General features: G+C 36.3%; 1 long non-coding RNA gene across 2 annotated transcripts; it reads left to right on the top strand.

Annotated features, from left to right (window-relative positions):
* The first annotated feature begins 282 nt into the window (after positions 1 to 282).
* Positions 283 to 21,631, top strand: LOC144300201 (uncharacterized). Of its 2 annotated transcripts, XR_013366793.1 has the most exons (4): positions 284 to 373; positions 6,534 to 6,596; positions 18,381 to 18,485; positions 21,390 to 21,631. It is a non-coding gene; the product is annotated as an uncharacterized LOC144300201 (long non-coding RNA). The 2 variants fall into 2 exon arrangements; XR_013366794.1 differs by lacking the exon at positions 6,534 to 6,596 and having other exon boundaries at positions 283 to 373.
* The last annotated feature ends 1,537 nt before the right edge of the window (positions 21,632 to 23,168 follow it).

The following is a 23,168-nucleotide window of genomic DNA, read 5'->3' on the forward strand; positions in this document are numbered from 1 at the left end:
TAAGTATTTTTAATTTCCTCTTTTATTTCTTAGTTGGCCTATTCATTCTTGAATAGCACGTTTTTTAGCCTCCATATATTTTTTCCAGAATTTTTTTGTCATTGATATCTAGTTTCATACCATTGTGATTGGTAAAAATGCTTGATATGATTTCAATATTCTTAAATTTATCGAGACTTGGTTTGTGGCCTACCATGTGATCTATCCTGTAGAATGTTCCATGTACACGTGAAAAGAATGTGTATTGTTTTTGGATGGAATGTTTGGACTGTATCTGTTAGGTCCATCTAGTCCAGTGTGTGATTCAAAGCCATTGTTCACTTTTTTTTGGGGGGGGGTGGAGGAGGTCTAGGTGATCTATCCATTGATATAGGTGAGATGTTGAAATTCTCTATTGGATTATCAATTTCTCCTTTTATTTCTGTTAGTATTTGCCTTCTATATTTAAGTGCTCCTATATTGGGGTACATTGATATTTACAATTGTCATATCCTCTTATTGCATTGTTCCTTTTATTGTTGTGTAGTGCCTTTTTGTCTCATCCTATAGGCTTTGTCTGATATAAGCACTCTATCCCAGGGGTTTTTTTTTCCCTCACTTTCATTTGGATGAAATGTTTATCCATGCCTTCACTTTTGCTTTGTATGTTTCTTAGGTCTGAAATGAATCTGTTGTAGGCAGTATATAAATGGGTCTTTTTAATCCATTTTTAATCCATTCAATCTCCCTATTTCTTTTTATTGTAGCATCTATTCCATTTATATTTAAAGTAGTTATTGATCTATATGTACTTATTGCCATTTCGTTAGTTGTTTTCTAGTTGTTCATGTAATTCTTCTGTTCTCTGTTTCTTTCTTCTCTTGCCCTCTTCCCTTGTGATTTGATGGCTTTTTTTAGTGTTGTTCTTAGACTCCTTATCTTTATTTTTTGCATATCCTAGGTTTTTAATTTGTGGTTATCATTGGGGGTATATATATCTTATACACACAGAAGTTTATATTGCTGGTCACTTAAATTCAAATACATCCTAAAGCATTACATTTTTATACCTCCCACCATGTTTTGTGTGTATCATATTTTGTCATTTTGTCTATCTCTTGACTAATTTTTGTAGATATAATTGAATTCACTTTGTTTTTAAACTCCATACTGGCTTTGTAAGTGGTTAATTTACCTTCACTATATGTTTGATTTTGTGAACAAAGAGTGAAATCCCCTCATAATTTTCTATTTATAGCTTTTATTCTCCATTTAAAGAAGTCCTTTAACATTGCTTGTAAGACTGGCTTAGTGATGGTGAACTCCTTAACTTTTACCCGGAAAACTTTTAGCTCTTTCTATTTGAATAATACCCTTGCTGGGTTGAGTATTCTTAGTTGTAGGATGTTTTGTTTTGATTTGGTATTGGTTTGTTTTTGTTTTTGTTTTGTTTTGTTTTCAGCACATTGATGTATTATGCCATTCTCTTCTGGCCCAAAAAGTTTCTACTGAAAAATCAGCTGATAGCCTTATAGGGTTCCCTTGTATGTAACCGTTTTTTCTTTTCTCTTGCTTTTAAAGTTTTTTATCACTAATTTTTGCCACTTTACTTATTATATGTCTTGTTGTTAATATCCTGGGCTTATCTTGTTAGGGGCTCTCAGTACTTCCTGGATCTGGATATGTTTCCTTCTCAGATTAGGAAAGTTTCCAGCTCTTTCTTCAAATAGGTCTTCTGCCCTTTTTTCTCACTCTTGTCCTTTTAGTTCCCTATAATGCACAAATTATTACAATTGGTGATGTTGCTGAGTTCTCTTAACCTACTCTTTTTTTTTTTTTTCTATTCATTTTGGGTGTTTTCCATTACCTAGCCTTTACAATTGCTGACCTGTTCTTCATTCTCTAATCTGCTAGATTCCCTGTAGTGTTCTTTTTTAAAAAAATTCAGTTATTATGGGCAGGCCGGCGGGGGGGTGGTTGGCTCAGGGGCTTAGCGCTGCCTTTGGCCTAGGGTGTGATCCTGGAGATCCAGGATCAAGTCCCATGTCAGGCGCACTGCATGGAGCCTGCTTTCTCCCTCTGCCTGTGTCTGTGCCTCTTTCTCTGTCTCTCTGTCTCTCATGAATAAATAAATAACTGAATTTTTTTAAAAAATATTCTATTTGTCTTCAGCTGTTTTTTTCTTTTTTTTTTTAATTTCTATCTCCTTGTTGAAGTTCTCACTGAGATTCACTCTTAAGTTCATTGAGTATCTTTGATCATTATTTTGAATTCTTTATCAGATATACTGTTGAGATGTTTCATTTAGCTCTTTTTTACTATAATTTTTATATGTTATGTTTGGGACATTTCTTCTATCTTCTCACTTTGTCTATTTCTTTATTTCTATGTACTAGGTAGGTCAGTTGTGTCTCTAGGTCTTAAAAGTAGTGGCCTGGCACATAAAAGACCCTGTGGTGCCATGTAGCATAACTCCCCCATCCTGTTTCCAGAACCATTCACTCCAGGAGCATCTTCTTTGTGGGCTGCATATGATCTCCTGTTATGGCTGAGCCAGTATTACCTTCAGTCCAGTCAGCTATAATGATCTGCTTTGCCTGCAGGGCAGGGATTGGTCCCAGCACTCTTGAGAGGCTTGTTGGTGGTTGGGAGCAGCAGTCAACCTAGCAGTCTATAATTAGCATCTCTGCATAGTTGTGGGTACACCAAAGGGCTAGGCTTAGTCTCTGTACTACTGCATGTCCAGGCTGCTGGAACTTCAGGCCCACAGGTGTGTGAGGTTAACCCCCCCCCCACACCACTACCTCCAAGAGTCCCTTGGAGTGGTTATGGGTCCTTGCAGAGGCTGGCTGCAAGCTGGTATGGTGAGGCAGGAACCACTTTGAAAGGACAACTTGCAGAGGTGGGCAGGTTAGATAGGGAAGGTACACAGGAGAATACAGGGGAAGGGACTCAGTGCTATCAAGGTAGATGAAGAGTATTAAAACTGGCTCTTGCAAGCCTCCAGCTATCTAGGCTGGGGGAAGGAAACAGAAGTGGCACCCCTTAGCATTTTTGTTCCTGGCAAAATCTCCTAAAGATCCCTGCCCCTCCAGCACATAATTTAAGATTAGTCCATAAATCTTTCTAACATATACTCCGAGGCTCTTTTCAAACTGTTTCTTCTTTGCTAGTCTCTGGCCAAGTTACTATGCTGTTTTTTTAAGGATGGAGACGCAGTTTCCCATCACACTCTGGATACCCTAGTATTAAGCTCATTAAGTTTTAGTTTCTGATGCTAAGCTCTGCTGTTTTTCTTAAGGCGTCTGAAGTTAAGCCCCACTGGTTTCCAAAGCCAGATGTTATGGGGACTTGCAAGTCCCAATACCTAAGATGTCTGGTGTGAGGTCTGATCCTATCACTTCTCTGTGCTTGTCATGTCCCTCTCACTTGTGGCTAGTCCACTAGGGGTTTGGTTGACAACCCCTTTCCCTCTTCCCCTCCCACCATTATCAGGATGGCCTCCAGCCTATCATTAACTGTGGAAGGCCTGGTTTACCAGTCTTCGGGTTATTTACAGAGTTAGCTGTGTAAATGTAGCTACTCAGTATGTCCATGGGAGAAGTGATATTGGGATCTTTCTACTCTACCATCTTCTTTGAGCTCTTGGCAAGGAATCTTATTCTTCATAAAACTACCAATAAAGGTATTTACTTGGTGGAACACTAGAGTAAGAATCCTTAGAATGTCACTTCTTAGAAATGTGCAATAAACCACTTGTACAGCCATGTCCAATAGCCCTGGATATCCCTTATTTAGAGTTCTCTTTAGTGTCGGGAAGAACTCAAGCTGGCATGTAGTCCAAGCTTATTCTTGTTACCAAAGAAATGAGATAGCCCAGCTAGTAACTGGCAAAGCCAAGGCCAGAACTCCGATCTGCCTGTTGGTTTCATTCAGTGTGCTTTCCCATGCTGGAAATTATTTTTTATGGGTTTCCTGAACTTTATAACGGAGCAGATTATTGTCTAATTTCTGCATCAGAATTGTCTATTTAAAATTATTTATCTCCTCTGCTTTTCTGGGCAAAATAGAAACTATATTTCAATTGTTACCAGATTTTTGTTGGATCTTCTATGGGTTTTCAAGTCTTATTTTTTTTTTATGTAAAGCCCATTATGAAATTAGCATGGATCAAATAATATTTTTTTCAAGGAAAAATTCAAGGATCTTAGGAAAATACAGACTATATTTAAAACAGTATAATTAACAATCTCCAGACACAAGTCTCCTAAATAGTCACATAATTGATGTTGTTTCTTAAAGTCCAGACAGATTAGATAGAATTCTGTACTTGGAAAGCCATCCATATTTTTGAGTTCTAAATTTCAAATCTAAAACATCTCTTTTCTTGAAAAGAGTAACACATAATTTATTTCCCAAAGAACATATTTGACAAATACTTTACTAGCAGTTCTGGCTGGTGAATCCTGGAGTTTGTATTTGGTACACTTAAACTTGAGCCACTAATCTTGATACCTGTCCATACACTTCACTCTTACACAGGGAACCAGGCTATCTCAATCACAGCTGATTGTACCAGATAGCCCAGCCATATGATTGAGTAATCAGCAACCTGGATTAAAAATCAAGCTAGATCAGAGTTCTCTTCCAAAAATTCAAAACTATAGAGTCTAAGGCCGACAGCTGTGGCAGCTGAGATTAAAAATTATAAAGAAAACTCAGGAGTTACTGTGGGTCATTTGAGGCTGACTTTATGAGGTCAATAATAAACAAAATGAGGGGGAAAAATTGTTCAGATGAGCAGAGAGAAGCCGTTAGCAAAACTTTGAGGAAGATCAGCTGTTAGCCATCCATTTGCCATCATGCTCTTAGAGATGTTCATGTGTGTAGCTATGACCAATCACATGAATTTCATGTCTCTATCTTTATAGACTACCTATTTCTTAAAGTAGTCTGTGTATGTCTCTATTCCTTGTAACCAAAAAAATACTCCCACTAAACAAAACACTAAAAACAAATCCTTTGCCATCCCTTATATTAAATTAGAAGAAAATGTGAATAACTTTAGAGTATCTTAATTGCATTAATGTTTACCTTGGTTCAAAATTGGGAGTCTAGAGCAACTTGATTACCCTGCAAAGGTTATTAAGAAAGTTTATAAATAGGAAACATTTCATATCAAAAAAGCACAGGAAAACATGAACTTTGAGTCAAAACACAGTAGAAACTAGAAAAGTTTCAAACTAGACAAGTTATTTCTGTATTTAAGAATACAAAACACAAATTTTTCACTTGTTTTTTAAATGTGTGGGTCTCAATAGCTATGTAATCCATCTGTTTCTGATTTACTTACACTTAACTCATCAAAATGCTGTTTTATAAAACTTGTTGTCCAAGAAGTACTTTGAATCTCTTTTATGAGCATATTTAGCCTTTCTTAGAAAAAGGTCCACTTGCCAACAGCAAGTGAGTTTGTACAAGAAAACATTCAAATTTGGATGAAAACAAAGTAAAAGATCAGGTTAGTTTCTCGGGGGAAAAGGCAGTGCACATAACTTTCAGACGCTAGGTTTGATATAGTTGTTAGAGGAATTTCTTTATCTCCTTAGCCTCTCAGGAGAGAAGTTCATTTGGGTAAGTATGAAATAGTTTGCTACAATTTCAATGAAGGAAGATCTAAAACAACAATGAGTTAAAACTCATTCTCCAGTTAGAATAACTGCATATTTTGTTCAGAGGCCTTACTGGCAAAAACATAAATGCCAATAAAATAATATACTTTACAGAGATTTTTGCCTGCCCTTAATCATATGCAGCACTTAGATAAATTGGTAATTAAAAATAAAACTTGAACAGTTTGTCCAACACATCACCTCAGCGCATTTATTAAGCACCTATTATGTGGCAAGCATTATTCTAAAAGGAAACAGTGGTAGACAAAACAAAAATCCCTGCCTTTGGGGATTATAGTCTCAGAAGACAGACAAGAAACATAATAGGTAAATTCTACCATATGTTAATGTGTTAAATATTAAGGGGAAAAATCAGAATAAAGGAAGTTAGGAGTATGGCATATAGAGATGCAATTTTAAATACAGGCCAGAAATGTGTGGGAAATATCAGAAAGAGAGACAGAACATAAAGACTCCTAACTCTGGGAAACGAACTAGGGGTGGTGGAAGGGGAGGAGGGCGGGGGGTGGGGGTGAGTGGGTGACGGGCACTGAGGGGGGCACTTGACGGGATGAGCACTGGGTGTTATTCTGTATGTTGGCAAATTGAACACCAATAAAAAATAAATTTATTTAAAAAAATAAATAAAAATAAAGAGGAAGAACATTTGGGATATAAACATTTGGGAAAGAGCATTCAAGGGAGAAGGAATTATCCATGGACCACTCTGTAAGAGTCAGGGTTGTAGGCCAGTGAAAAGGATGTTGGTTTGAAAAGGATGTTGGTTTTAATTGTGACAAATGAAAAGTCCCAGAAGAGTTATCAGAGGAATCATGAGACCCAATGTAGTGCAGCATGTAAAATTCTAAACTTTGTTTACAGGTTAATTTCTCATCACATAAGCCTGGTGCTTCTGCAGTAGGAAGCTTGCAATTGTGGAAAAGGGTATGGTTGGCTTCTTTCCTTTTTAGTCTTATAACCCTTCTTCCCTATCCATTTCCCTAAGGAGGATGAGGTTAACAGTATTAAAGGGGAAATGGCATCTGGGCAGTTGGCATTGACTGTCTCTATATGCTATAGTGGTTGTATCAGAATTTGCAGTCACATTCCTGTGGTACTTCATAAGCACCAAAGCCCATGTGCCCCTCTCCCCTACTTATGCTACTGTTTCTAGGTAGAGAGGAAGGAAGGGTTTTACTTTATTGGTATTGTCTTCAGGTGACCTTGGTGTCCTCAAGGATTATCATATATTCAGAATTGATTATCTTTGGGCCTGATGGAATGAATGGAGTCTTTATAGGCCCTTCCCTATAAAGAGAACTTCCAAATATGGTTTCCTTGACTTCGGTAAATCTGCCTCTCCATCATTTGCTTATCTTTCTTCCCAGCCCAGAAGTAGGCAGTCCTCTCTGGTAGAGTCACATTGCCTCTCTAGAATATCCTCTTAAGCAGGATCAAAGATGATCCCTCATTTTAACTCTACCACGTAGCCCTCAAATGGTCAGTGGGAAACACTCAAGCATCCTTTGTCCTGGTGTAAATATTGCAACCCATTTTCTTTCCTCTACAATCTAAGCAGCAGCCAATCATGATCTCCCCTAGAGATTTTTCATGAGAACAGAGTCTGATATTAGCCCCCTTAAAGCACCAAGCTGATGGGCACCAAAGTTCTCTGAAATCACTGGACTTAAGATGAAGAAAAAGTCTGTCTATGCTCCTTATTTTTATATACCCCCAAAATAACGGTCTCAATAGAAATGTACCCTCTACCCCTTAGCCTCCTGGTGGAGGTAGGGGCCAACTGCAGTTTACAAAAAACTGGTTCTGAGGTACCTCTATTTGCATGTGTAAGACTATATTATCTATGGCTTTGTTTAGTAGTCCAGGACAATCAGAACTCAAATATAACTCCTTCCAACAAAACTATCCTCAATAATCCATTTTAATTGAGCTTTTCCTTTTTATTGAGGCATAATTCAAATACATTATTAGTTTCAGGTAAAAAAAATAATGATTCAATTTTTGTATATTGAGAAATAACCACAGTAAATCTAATGTAACCTCCATCATTAACACAGATTTTTTGTGTGTGTGATGAGAATTTTTTAAATCTACTCTTAGCAACTTTTAAACATGTAATACAGTATTAACTCCAGTTACCAGGCTGTATATTACATCGTGAACTTTATATATTTTATATCTCAACTATCATGATGGTGGTCCTTTTTTAATTGGAGTATAATTTATACTTCCAAATCTACAATATGATTCAGTAATTCTATGCATTACTCCTCATGGGCCCATCATGACAAGTGTACTCTTAGTCCCCTTTATCCAGTTCAATCATCCCCCCCCCACACACACACACATACTTCCCCTCCCCTCTGGAAACAACCAGTTTTCTGTTTCAGAGAGGGGTTTTTGTCTTTTTTTTTTTTTCTTTCTCTGTTTCTCAAATTCCACATATAAGAGAGATCCTATGGTATTTCTTTTTCTCTAACATTTTTTACTTAATGTTGTATCTCTAGGTCCATCCATGTTGTTGCAAATAGCAAGATCTCATTTCTTATGGCTGAGTAATATTCCGCTGTACATATACACCACTGCTTTCCCAGTTCGTAGATGGACATTTGGACTACTCCCATATCTTTCCTATTGCAAATAATGTAAACATAGGGATGTACATATCTTTTCAAATTACTGTTTTCCTTTTCTTTGGGTAAATACCCAATACTGGAATTACTGGATCATGTGGTATTGCTATTTTTAATTTTCTGAAAAACCCCCACACTATTTTCCATAGTGACAGTGCCCATTTATATTCCTACCAATAGTGCATGAGGGTTCCTTTTGCTCCACAGCTTGGCCAACACTTGTTTTGTTAATGCTACCATTCTGTCAGCTGTGAGGTGGTGTATCATTGTGGTTCTGATTTGTATTTCCCTGATGATTAGCAATGTTGGGCATCTTCTCACATATCTGTTGGACACCTGTAGGTATTCTTTGGAAAAATGTCCATTTGGGTCCTCTGCCCAAGTCACTTAAGTATTTTGAATATTAACCCCTTAATGGATATATCATTTGCAAATATCTTCTTCCATTCAGAAGGGTCTTTTTTGTTGATGGTTTCCATCCCTGTGCAAAACCTTTTCATTTTGGTGTAGTCCTGGTAGTTTAATTTTGCTTTTGTTTCCCTTGCCTGAGGAACATCTCTAGAAAAAAATGTTTTTCTATGCCAAAGTTAAAGAAATTACTCCCTATGTTTCCTAAGTTCTATATTTTCAGGTTTCACATTTAGATCTTCAATACATTTTGAGTTTATTTTTATATATGATGTAAGAAAATGGTCCAATTTCATTCTTTTGACGTAGTTGTCCAGTTCTCCCAGCATCATTTGTTGAAGAGATGGTCTTTTCCCCATTGTTTATCCTTGTGTTTTCTGTTCCAGATTCATTAACTTATAAGTACGGATTTATTACTGGGCTCTCCATTCTGTTCTATTAATCTATGTGTCTATTCTTGTGCCGCTACCATGCCATACCATGATATTTTGATTATTACAGCTTTGTAGTATGTCTTGAAATCATTGTGATACCATCAACTCTTTTCTTTTACAAGTTGCTTTATCCATTCATGGAATTGTTTTCTTAATTTCTTCTGCTACTTCATTATTAGTATATAAAAATACAACAGATATCTGTATATTTTGTATCCTGCCACTTTACTGAATTCATATATCAGTTCTAGTAGTTTTTTGATGGAGTCTAACATTTTCTCTATATAGTGTTATGTCATTTGTAATTAGTAACCCTTATACTTCTTTACCAATACCAATGTCTTTCATTTCTAGTCTGATTTCTGTAGCTAGAATTCTAATGCTATGCCAAAAAAAAAAAAAAGTGAATAAAGTGAAAGCAGGTATCTTTTGTCTTGTTTCTGATCTTAGAAGAGAATCTATGTTTCAGAATCTGTTTTTCACAAGTGGGTATACTAATAGTGATGCATTTTTCCATATGTGGGCTTTATTATGTTGAAGTATGTTCCTTCTAAACCCACTTTGTGAGAGCTTTTATTATGAACAGATGTTGTACTTTTGTCAAATGCTTTTTCTGCATCTATTCCGATGACTATATATATATAAAATCTTATTTTTGTTTTTCAGATTCCACATGTAAGTGAAATTACATATTGGTCTTTCTCTGACTTCTTTCATTTAGTATATTACCCTATAAGTCTATTTATGTTGTTGCAAATGCCAAGAACCCATTATATGGCTGAGTGATATTCCATTGCATATATATACCATATCTTTATTCATTCATCTATTGATGGACACTTAGGTTGTTTCCACATCTTGACTTTGGTAAATAATGCTACAATAAACATAGAAGTAAATATATAACATTTACATTTAAATACATAGCAGTCTATATTAAGTTGATGGGTGTTTAAGTTCAAACACATTCTAAAAGCACTACATTTTTACTCTTATTACCATGATTATGTATATCATGTCCTATTTTACGCCTTCTTTATTACATTGTTAGTCCCTTAACTATTTAGATATTTATTTTCCTAATTTTGTCTTTTAACCTTCATACTAGCTTTTATAGTGTTTGACCTACTGCTGCCTTTGTGGTATGTTTGCTTTTACCAGGGAAATTTTTTTCCTTCTATAGTTTTCTACTAGTTATGGCCTTTTATTTTCCAGTTAAAGAATTCCCTTTAACATTTCCTGTAAGGCTGGCTTAGTGGTAATGAACTCCTTTAACTCTTATTTTTCTGGGAAACTTTACCTTTCAATTCGGAATGCTAACCATGCTCGGAAAACTATTCCTAGTTATAGGTTTTTTCCTTTCAGAACTTTGAATGTATCATGCCACTCCCTTTTGACTTTCAGTCTTTCTGCAGAAAAATAAGCTGATTTATGGGGACTACTGTCTGTAGCTGTTTGCTTTTCTCTGGCTACTTTTAAATTCTCTATTTTCACTCTTTGACATTTAAAATATTATGAATCTTCGTGTTGACCTCATTGGGTTCATCTTGTTAGGGACTCTCTGTGCTTCCTGGATCTAAGTGTCCTTTTCCTTCCTCAGGTTAAGGAAGTTTTCAGGTATTTCTTCAAATAAGTTATCTGCTTCTTTCTCCCTTCTCCATCTGGGATCCCTATAGTATCATTTTTAGTACATTTGATGTTGCCCCAGAGATCCCTTAACCTATCCTAATTTTTCTTCTTGTTCTTCAGCTTTGGTGCTTTCCATTACCCTGTTCCAGATTGTTGATCCATTTTTCTGTATTCCATAATCCACTGTTGATTCTTTCTAGGGTAATTGATTTCAGTTATGTTCTTCAACTCTTATTGGCTCTTTCTTTATCTCTTTATTTTCACTGAAATCATCCACTCCTCTCTCAAGTCTGGTGAGCATCTTTATGACCATTACTTTGAATGCTTTATCAGGTAGATTGCTTAATTTCTGAATTTGTCTTGTTCTTCCATTTGAAACTTATACCTCTGTATCCTCATTTTGTTTTATCTTTTCTGTGTTTGTGTCTATGAATTAAGTGGCACATCTACATCCTCTGGTATAGAAGGAATGGTCTTGTATAGAAACATCCCCCTTTGTAGACTCTGTGTATCTGGCAGCTTTGGCTGGCTGCCTGGAGCTGTACCAAGTGTGAACTGAAGGTTCTGGGGCATTCTGTACTGAAGTTACCCTGGTGGGACAGCTGAAACTGAAGCAGGTGTAAGCTTGAGAGGTCCTTGGGTGGTCTGCTCCGGGGGGAAGCATGGCAGGATGGTTGGAGCTTAAGTGACCATGGGCTAGGGAGTCTTAGGGCACTCCATACTATGTGTACCCTGGCTACATGGCTGGACTAAAGTGATGGCAGGCTGGGGGGGCTTGGCGCTCTTTGTGGGGTGGGGAGGTGCCCTGGTAAGTGATTTGGAGTTGTGAGTATAGGCCTAAAATGTCCTGGTGCTTTTCATTTATGTTGCCTTGGAAACATGGCTGAAGCTGTCCAAGAATGTTCCAAGTGTGTCCACAGCTGAAGCTGTCCAAGAATGGTCCAGTGTGTGCCACACTAGGACCACCTTAGTGAGCTGGCTAGAGCTTACATGGGCATCGACTATGGGGGCTGCTTTCATATGGCAGTGTGGGCTAGAGGCCTGGGGCTCACTGAGGTGGCAGTCCAACTTTAGTGTTTGGACCCTGCTTCTGTCTAAGCTATCGGGATGGAAGGGGAACAAAAATAATAGCACTAGCTAGCACCTCTGATCCTAGAGAGCATTTCTGCAGTTCTTCCACCATTTGGCAGCTGCTCTAGGAGCTGGTTCCTTTAATTTTAGTTGCCCATGTAAACACAGCACTTCTTTTTTCCCTTCTATGCTCCAGACCAGATGACTGTTCCCAGTCCCTCAGTGCTATCCTTTCCCACTGCAGTTCACAGCAGCATCAGGGGTAGGGTTTTCATCCTTGCCGTGTCTCCATGTCTCCTTTTGTTCTCTAGGTAGTGTCTCTCTTTTGCTGTGCAGAAGCTATTCAGACAGCCTCAGTTCTTGAGGAGGAATTGCTTTTTATGTAGGTATAGATTCGGTGTTTTAATGGAAGAGGTGAGTTCACAGTCTTCCTACATCACTATCTTGGATTCTTTTACAACACCAATGACTGACTTATAACTGGAAATTTGGCCTTTTGATTCACTTCATCAATATTGCCCATCTATCCCCATTTTTGGCAACCACCAATCTATTCTCTGTATCTAAAAGGCTATTATTTTTGTTTTAGATTGCACATATAAGTGAGATCCTATAGTATCTCTCTTTGTCTGGCACTTCATCTAGCATGATGTCCTCAGTGTCTCTCCAAGCTGCTGCAAATGGCAATATTTCCTTTTTATGATTAAATATTCCATTGTACATATATATCAGATTTTTTTATCAATTGTCCATAGATGGACACTTAAGTTGCATCCATGTCTTGACTATTATAAATAACACTGCAATGAACATGGGGTGCATATGTCTTTTGAGTTAGTGTTTTAATTTTCTTTAGATAAATACCCAGAAATGAAATTGCTAGATCATGTGGTAGTCCTATATCTAATTTTTAGAAACCTCCATACTGTTTTCCATAGGGGCTGCACCAAATTACATTTCTACCAGCAGTGTGTAAGGTCTCCCTTTCTCCATTTCCTCACCAACGCTTGTTAATTCTTTTTGATAATAGACATTCTAACAGGTGTAAAGTGCTATCCCCTTGTATTTTGATTTAAACTTCTCTGATTAGTGGTGTTGAGAACCTTCTCATATACCTGTTGGCCATCTGCATGCCCTCTTTGGAAAAATGTCTACTCAGATCCTCTGCCTATTTTTAATTCATTGTTGAATTTTTGCTATTGAATTGCTCTTTACCTTGGTTATTAACCCCTTAACAGATATGATTTGCAAATATTTTCTCTCATTCAGTAGGTTGCCTTTTTAACCACTTTGTTGGTTTGCTTTGTTGTGAAAAAGTTTTTAAACTTAATATAGTCCTACTTATTTTAGCTCTTGTTGCTTTTGCATTTGTTGTCAAATCCAAAAAATTCATGGCTAAGGTTGATATCAAGGAGCTTACTACTAGGTTTTTGTATAGAAGTTCTATGATTTCAAATATATTGTGTTCAAGTCTTTTATCCATTTTGAGTTTTGGAATATGGTGTAAGAAAGTGGTCCAGTTTGATTAGTTTACCTGTGACTGTCCAATTTTCCCAGCACCATTTATTGAAGAGGCTATTCTTTCCCTTTTATATTTTTAGTTCCTTTTTCATTAATTAATTTACCATATTGCATGGATTTATTTCTGGGCTCTTTTTTCTGTTCTACTGATCTATATCTATCCCCCCCTCAAAAAAAAAAGTTATTTATTTCACAGAGAGAGAGCACAAGCACAAGCAGGGAAAGTGGCAAAAGGAGAGAGAAGCAGGCTCCCCACCAAGCAGGAAGGCCAATGTAAGGCTCAATCCCAGGACCATGGATTGAGTTGAAGGCAGACCCTTAAGGACTGAGCCACCCAGGTGCTCTGTATCTTTTTGTAATAATACATTTTGAGCTATAGCTTTATAACACAACTTGAAATCAGGAAGTGTGATGCCTCCAGCTTTGTTCTTCTTAAAATTTCTTTGACTACTGAGTTTTTCATGATTCCATATAAATTATGGGATTGTTTTATTTTTGCCAGAAATGTCATTAGAATTTTAATAGAGATTTCATTGAATCTATAGATTGCTTTGGATATTATGGACACTTTAACAATATTCCACACTAATGGGTTGGAAGAATCTCTTTGCATTTAATTGTGACTTATTTTCATTCATTGTTTTCTAATAGTTTTCAGAGTACATATCTTTTACCCCTTGGTTAAAATTATTCCTGGGCATTTTATTCTTTTTGATGCAATTTTAAGTTGAGCTTTCTGAATTTCTTTCTTATAGTTTGCTATTAGTGTAGAGAAATTTGGATTTTTGTTTATTGATTTTTTTTATGTTCAGAAATTTTAATGAATTTATTAGATCTGACAATCTTTTGGTGGAATCTTTAGGAAGTTCTGTATATAATATAATCTACAAATAGTGACAGTTTTACTTTCTGAATACCTTTTGTTTGATTTTTCTCACCTAATTAATTTCTCTGCTTAGAACTTCCCAATACTATATTGTATATGTGGCAAGAGTGGGTATCCTTGTGTTTTTATGGATATTAGAGGAAAAGCTTTTAGTTTTTTACCATTATGTTAGCTGTGGATTTGCCATATATGGCCTTTACTATGTTGAGGTCAGTTCCCTTTAAGCCCACTTTGTTGAGAGTTTTTATCATGAATAAATGTTGAATTTTGTCAAATGTTTTTTCTGCATCTATGGTGATGATCATGATGTTTATCCTTCATCTCATTGATGTGTGTGCCATATCAAATAGAGATAAAGCACTTAAAGATAAACATCAGAAACTCAACATCTGCCCTTTTGCATTGTGATTTGGTGTGCCAGTAATGTGAGACTAAAATTAAGAAAACTAGAGAAGGTATCATAAACCGAACACTTATAAAACATTGAACATGTTTCTTAGTTGCCTTACAAATTCTAATGTGCTAGTATTTGTATTTTTGAAAATCAACATAATACAAAAGGAAAAATAAAAATGTTAAGTATAGCTAAAGGAGAATAAAGTAAGGATACATATAAACAGTCAATTATGAATTCTAACCAAACGGAATGTGTTAGGGCTTGCTAACTAGATTATTTGCAGATTTCTCTCTCTCTCTCTCTCTCTCTCTCTTTCTCTCTCTCTCTTTTGAAACCACCACTCACTCAGAAGTCATCATTTTTGGACAGTGGTCATGCTCTTAATTACCTATGCCCTCCCCAGCTTTTAGTTCCTTTTGCTTACTCCACTATTAACACGTAGTTGCCTGTGGCAGTTCACATACATTCTGATCTCTACTGGGTAATCTGATATAAACAAACATGAATGGCTCATTTGACTCCTCAGAAATAGGTATATGTTATATGATAAAAACTTCCATTTAATGTAGAGCTCCTTCCTATCCTTGCCTACTGCAGACAAAACTGTTCTTAAAAACAGTGAGATCTCCCATTAACATCCAAAGTCACAATGTATTTGACCAGTAAATTTCTTTTTGAAGGAGTAGGAAACTGTGAGTCAGTATAGTATATATGCTGTGCTAACAAATTCCCAAACCTCAGCAGCTTAAAGCAATAAATGTATTCTCATGTTGCATGTCCAACGCAAATTTTCAAGGGGCTTTGTTCCACATGGTCTTCATGGCTTAGACAGAGGCTCCTGTTAAATACATGCTTCCATGATTGCAGAAGTAAGGAAAAGTAAGAAACCATGTGCTGGCTCTGTCCAGAAATGTACCCTGTCACTTCCACTCACAGATTGTTGGCAAAGTAAATCACAAGGCCACAACCAAACTCAATAGTGCAAAATGTAGAGCCTTCTCACAGGTAGGGGCACAAAATAACTTTGAACAAGAAGACAGCTTCCATACTGACAATCTAGTTCAAGAGATAGTCTGTAAGAGTAAATATTTCAGTGACTAATAAGCTGTCATTTAACAGTCCTCTTTTATGTCAATACAGCTCCTGATGTGTACCATTAGTTAGAGTCTTTGTGGGGTTCTAATAAATGACATGTAGTTCCCCATATGGGTGTTGAGTCAACTTAGAAAAAGGCAATAGTCAGCAATTGAAACCAAAATGTCACCATTACTTAACTAATAAAGGCAGATAGAAGAAACAGCTCAGAAAGAAAGCCCACATGGGCATGCTGCTACCTTTCATTCCTTTACTCACACCTTGGGACAGCCCATACTAGAGAAAGTTTAAGTCCACAGTTGGATTGTACTTAGGCCTCTGCTTCCTGTTGGTGCAAAAAGAGCAGAATAACCATACCCCACATGCTCAAGTTCTATGGTATTTTCACTCCATCTAACTAAGAAATGTGAATCAACGACAAATGCTCACTAGCAGAATGTTCACTCTGTCTCTTTGCACAGGAGAAACAAGAAACCCCATAGGCAGATATACTAAGCTCTTTTCATATGCAAGAAAACAAGAGAAAGAAAGGATTCCTGTCTACACTATATACTAATTTAAATTACTAGGATTTGGGGGTTTTCTCTTTCACTGAATTGTAAACTCCTTATGGAACTAGCATCTTGCATAGTTTTAAAATAATAAATAAGTCAAATACTTGTTACAGGTCATACTATTTTGAAACAAATAATCACTTCAAGATCATAATCATAGTGAGTGATAGGTACCTTTACTAACAGAAGAATTTTGTACAGACTTCTTCTAAACATTATCTGTCAAATATGATCATTCACTTCTTAATTTAGTGAAACTCCATCTACAAAAGTGAAAGAATGAAAGCTTTGTGAGAATATTATACATCATTAAAAAGTTTCCAACAGCTGGATTGCCTTGTATAATATAGAATTGAAAGAATGCTAATGTAAAAAAATGAGTAAAAATTTTATTACCAACCCACTCCAAGAAGCAGAAGAAAAACAGACATGCATACATGATTTCCAAGTTAGAAAGGAGACCAAAGCATTTTTATCCAAGATATGAGGGATGACACAGAATCCTATAATATAGATTTATGGTAAGACACATTAAAATGACAGCATTTGAATTATCAAACTGAAACTACTACCCTTTAATATTTCACCTTATGAAAAGGAAAATATTTTAATACAATAAAACTACAGCTCATATATTCCAAGTCTGTTTTAGTAGCTGACCAGACTGAGAGCTCGAATAAGATTTGCCTTTATTGTGACTTTTCAGTAGAGGCATATTTTTGACATGTGCTAATCCATAATTTAAAACTTTAGCAAATTAGTAATTACCAGGGGTGGTGGTGGTGGCAGCAATAGTAGTAATATTAATACCCCCAGAATAACATTCAAACAACTAACAATATGAAGTGTTGTTGATCTGGAACTCCTAGACTCCTGCATTGCCAATGGAATGTGAAATGGTCCCTTGGAAAACAGCTACCTTGGAAAACAGTTTGGCTGGCAGTGTCTTACCTACCAAACCTTACCATATACACTCTACCTATATCCTACAACCCAGAAATTCCACTCCTAAGTTTTTACATCAGAGAGATGAAAAAAAAAAATCTACACTATTGGAATACTATGACTCAATAAAAGTAAACTGCTAATAAACACAACAGAAAAGAGCCTCAACATTAGGCTAAGTTAAAAAAAAAAAAGTCAAACACAAAAGATTACACACTTTTTCATCTCATTTTTGTGTAATTTTTTGTTTTGAAAATCAAATGCATAAAACTAAGTTATTGTATAATCAAAGTGTCTAGTGATAATAAACTGTGTTCACAGTGGAAAAACTAAGATCAATACATCTTGAGTTTATACCCCGCCAATTTCCTTTTTTAAAAATCTGTAATCCATTTAATCCTTAAATCCCACTACTAAAATCTCAGCACTATTTTTGAAAAATATTTTTAAATATGACATTCAAAAAAATGCAATTCTACACCAAAGGAAATGACAAAAAAATGTATAAAATGTCTTTTCTATAAAATTTCCAAATCATTCTTGAAGCTCCATAAAGTGGCTCAAGAGAACCTAAATCAGTATCTAAGGATTTTCACTTCTCACTTCTTAACAAGTAATACTGATTTCTTTTTTATCCTGTAATTTATCAAAAGCAAACTAAACAATGAACATATCAACCCAATAGCTGGAAGGATCCTGAGATTGACCACTGTTGATTTCTAGTACTTCATTAGGACTTACTTATGGATTATAGTAATATTATTTAGATCTGGGATTAAAAAATCTATTCTAATGAAAAGTCCTTTCTCAAAAATATTGTTTTTAAGAGAGACTTTTTAACCTCATTTGTTTGTTGACTAAAAGAAGCCACTTAAAATGATAGAGATTACTGAATCCATTTTCCCTAAACTGTATTATCAGTTGCTTAGTACTACAACGGAAGAAATGGGAATTTAAGAGAATTGTCCATATAAGGGCAGCTTTTTTACTTAGCTGTAAAGCTTTAAAATGCTTCTATTTTCTAATTTTTCATCTTCCAGATCTCATTATCTCAGTTTATTAGACTTATCGGGATTGTATTAAATATACAGTGATACTTAGAATATCTTGGAATTTCTTTCTCTACCTGGTGAAGGACGCCTTTTGGGACTGAAGTCGTTTTGTCAACAGACTTTAGAGGGAAGGCTGAAAAATAAAACCATGGGAGCTCCAAAATATCTCAGGACTTCTGTAAACACTGGCAAGTAACATTCATATGTTCTCTTATATTTCAATCCTGCCCTAGAGTTGACCATTCTTTCAAATAATTTCTATTCTTGAAATTTAAATTCTGAGTTTCAAAATACTATATGCAAATGAATAGTACCGATAAACCATACTGGCTACCATACTTAGAGTAGAAGTTATAGAATTTTGAATCAACCAACTGTCCAGGGCGAGGATGGTAGTAAGGATCATTACTGAAAATATAAGAAGTCTTCCCTTAGAAGGCAGCCAGGTTGGAGGTGAGCAGATTATTAGATATTTTCACTGTGGATCCTCCTACCTGAGCATCTGACAAAGGGTTCGAATTCTCTCAGAAAAAAAGTAGATATGTCTTGGAAGGTAAGTGAATTCATGCAAATATAATTTAGCAAGTTGTGGGAAGGGATGGGGATGAAGAATAAGGGTGGCTGTGGTCCATGGCAATCTGGCCAGATACCTTCAAAGCTGTGCCTGTTACCTTGTAAAACTTTTGAATGTTTATAGGCAAAATGTTTTAGGCAAAACCAAATTATACTTAGAATTTGGGGTACTAATGTTACTGACACTGGATAAGCAATGACGCAGAAGTAGTTGGTAATAAGAGCCAGTTACTTGGAATAGATAGAAACCTCAGGATGCTTAATCATAGGGTTCCAGAGAATCACTGTGGAATATAGACAGGATATAAGGTTGTAGTAAGCCTATTGTCATCTGGTTAAATGGGATGAATTCACAGATGGGCTTAAAGGGCATGATAGCTACTTCTTCATAGTGTTCTGTCCTAAATAATACTGTTTAGTAGTATTTAGGTAGTTTAACTTCTTAAATCAGAACTAGATAAGAATTTCCTCAGTATCATTGCAAGCATGTATCTGATTCAGTGCTTTGTCTTCACCTAGAAAAAATGCCTGACACTTAATTGGTGTTTAATAAATATTTGTTTAATGAAATGCCTAAGAGTCAGTATATGTCCCAGTAGATTAAACTACATATACAAATAAAACTTCCCAGAATCTTCCTGATTTTCTTCAGACTTAAAAAATGACTTTGGCACAATGCCATCTTCTTGAATTATCCCAATCCTTGAAAGCAGCCATAACCACAAAGAATAGATGTGAACTTTGGGGTCAGGAAAAAGCGTTAAAACCTCAACTGTAACTTACTAATTTGAGATCTTAAGCAAATTTTGTGAACTTTAGTGTTTCTATATTTAAAATGGATAGAATATTGGTCTCACATTATAAAAGAGGATTAATATAACATTTGAAAAGTTCTTGGCACATGTTACAACACCAGTCACCCATACCACTACCATCCCTCATTACCTTTCCTGCCTCTGCACTACCTCACCCAGCCCTACTCATATCCCCACCAGGCCCTTGGCCTTATTTTCTCCTAGGAATGTCAATTGAAGCAATATAGTAGGCCACTTAGTACCACAAGAAATATTTTTACCATCTAAACATTATTAATGTAATTTTGACTAAAATATATACTGTAGGTAGTTGGATAGGACCTACAGATATCTTATTTTTCAAAAAGGAAGAAGATGAATAGGTTCATAAACCTTGATGCAGAATTATTTACAAACAAATGTATTATATTGGCTTGGCTTATAGAGCAGAACATGAAACATTCCCCAACTTTTGCAATTGTAGTATAAAATTGAGCCATAATCTCTTCTATGCTTGCTTTTTTTTTTTAAGATTTTATTTTATTTTTTTCATGAGAGAGTGAGAGACAGAGACACAGGCAGAAGCAGGCCCCACGCAAGGAGCCCAAAGTGGGACTCGATCCAGGGATGCCAGCATGACGCCCTGGGCCAAAGGCAGGCGCTAAAGTGCTGAGCCACCCAGGGATCCCTGTTCTATGCTTTCTAAGCAGTCATAATAGACTGTTCAAGAAGCAAAAATACTAGTGCAATTTCTGTACTTCATCAGAGACAAAATAGTTAATTATAACAAGATAAAAATGATCTTTTATCTTTAACCAAAACAAATGCAAGAGTTACTGGACATTTCAGTTCAAAATAATTAATCAACCAATGATGACTTGAAAATGGTTTTGCTTTTATTGCCCTAACAGGTTGTTCTGACAGCCTTGAACTCACGAGATAATTACACAACTCCTCCTGTCTTTTTGGCTATATGAATATAGTCACAAATGCATCCAGGATAAATGTGAAAGCTTTGTAGGACTCAATAAAGAAAATCTCTGAAGAAATAGCATTTAGAGTATAACATCCTTCTTTTATCTGACAGGGATAGTAGGAAATATGTTTTTATTTTTAATAATTCATGAATGTAAATGTATTAGCAATTAAGCAAACTATCTTCATTATAAACAGAACTTTAAAATTATCACACATACTCTTTGCATCTTGTTTATACTTAACACCAATTAAAATGACCCATTTTAATGCTGTTGGCCACTAAAAAGTCTGTGACCTAAGCAAAATTACAAGTCACTCCAAGAACAGGATGGTTCTGCTCTAAGTCTTTTGGCAAAGGCCAAGATTTTAATGACCTTAAACAAGCAGGGCAGGCAGTCACATTGCCTGAGAACTCCAGAGCTTTTGCATAGTTTATTCTTGTTGAAGCAAACTAAGGCAAAAGCTTTGGCAGCAATCTTAACATGGGGGCAAAGGGTTTCAAGCAGCTATTTTTCTGCATGTAACTCCTTACCGCTAGGTTAAAAAAGGAGGGTGTTTATAGAGCACTTTGCCGGGGATATTGTCAGATCTCTTTCCCTGGACATAGTACAAAGGAAGGAGTCCTTAGCTGGCATTTTTTCCTAATTTGTACCTAAGTCCTTACAAGAACCTGAAGAGCAAGTGCATGCTTGTTGGGGGTAGGTTATAACTTCTGGAAAACTGATTAATCTTTGTTTTTTCTTAAAGTCCTTCAGAAGTCAGAAATGGTGACAGGGAGAGAGAGAATCAATGCCTACTCCCAGTCCCCATTGGAGAAGGTCCATGGTCAAAAGAGAATAGTCACTTTAAACATCTTTGGTTTTCAAACTATGGATTAACAGAAGCAAGAATAAGATGGTGTATAAATGATCAAATAAAAATAAACTAATGACATTTACAAATGCCATCTGCAACATCAGAAACCATGATGGGAGGGATCCCTGGGTGGCGCAGCGGTTTGGCGCCTGCCTTTGGCCCAGGGCGCGATCCTGGAGACCCGGGATCGAATCCCACGTCAGGCTCCCGGTGCATGGAGCCTGCTTCTCCCTCTGCCTGTGTCTCTGCCTCTCTCTCTCTCTCTCTGAGTGTGACTATCGTAAATAAATAAATTTAAAAAAAAAAAAAAAAAGAAAAGAAAAGAAACCATGATGGGACTTGCAAGGAAAACCTATGTAAATGCTACCCTGATCCAGTGGTGTCCATTGAAAGTATTACTGGAAGAAAGGAATACCAGTATACAATTCCCAATGCCACCCCCCTGCAGACCAGTACAACAGATATAAATGCCAGGATCAGCTCTAAAATTTCATGGAGGGAATCCCTGGTGAAAATTTGTTTATTTAAAGTGTGAATGCTAAAAGAATAACTGTGCCACAACACAACCTAGAATTCATCAAAAATATTGAGACTTCCAATAGAAACATAATTAAAATTTTTTCAACAGGGAAAAAAAATGAAAGAAAACACGTAACAACTTTTTAATGGCTGTTTCTTACATATCAATGAGCTAAATATTGAAGATAAAACCATTCACAGAAATAGAATTCCTGCCTTCTCAGAACCCTAGGGACTATATCAGGATGGCTGTTGTAAAATTCTGCAAAGACTAATAAAAACTGTATGTGACCAGCTGTGCAACTCTGATTAATTTCAGCTAACATCCTCATTCAAGCTCTCCTCAGGTAACTTTCCAGAATATTAGAGATCTATGCCCAAGTGATAGGAAAAGTAGCCTGTTACAAAGAACACATAAGGTATAGAAAATTACAGATGTATATCAAAATGAGAATGTATCTCCAATGGGAAGATGGCTTTTATGAAGATTCTTCTTTAGTAGGGTCTTAGAAAACAGATGGAATTCTGTGGAAGATCAGAATAGAAGCATAGGGTGGAAGGCCAGAAAAAGTCTTTTTAACACTGTTCAGGGTCACCCATTACAGACCCTTTTTGATGTGTCTCAGGGTCATTCAAATTTGTTGACACATAGAAATGCCTTTCCCTTCTTGAAATACTCCCTTTTGTCTTTTAATACTTCTCTTTAAACTTTCCTCTTAATCATTGATGGCTCATTCTCCTACTACTTTTCTCCCCCTTTGTTTACGTCCTAGTGTTGATGTTCTTCAGAACTCAGTTCTTAGCTCTGCAGTCTTCTCACCACCCCACCCCCCATACTCTCACAAAGCAATCTCCTCAATTTCCAGGGCTTTCATTTCCATCTATATGCTGATGACTTCCAGATTTATAACTTGAAAACCAGGTCTCCCCATTGAATTCCAAACATCTATTCCTTACTCTGTATCTTTATTTGGATATTTCAAATTCCTTCAAGCACACATCCAAATGGGAATTCTTTCTCTGTCAGGGACAGTGCATCTTCTCTGGTGTTCCCCATCTAAATAAATAGCATCTGGCCAAGCCTGAAATCTTGGTGTCATCACTGACTTCTTTGTTTCTTGTATCACCCATTACCCTCAGGAAATACACAAA

This window comes from Canis aureus, chromosome 28 (genome assembly GCF_053574225.1).
Source record: "Canis aureus isolate CA01 chromosome 28, VMU_Caureus_v.1.0, whole genome shotgun sequence".
Taxonomy (NCBI): Eukaryota; Metazoa; Chordata; class Mammalia; order Carnivora; family Canidae; genus Canis; species Canis aureus.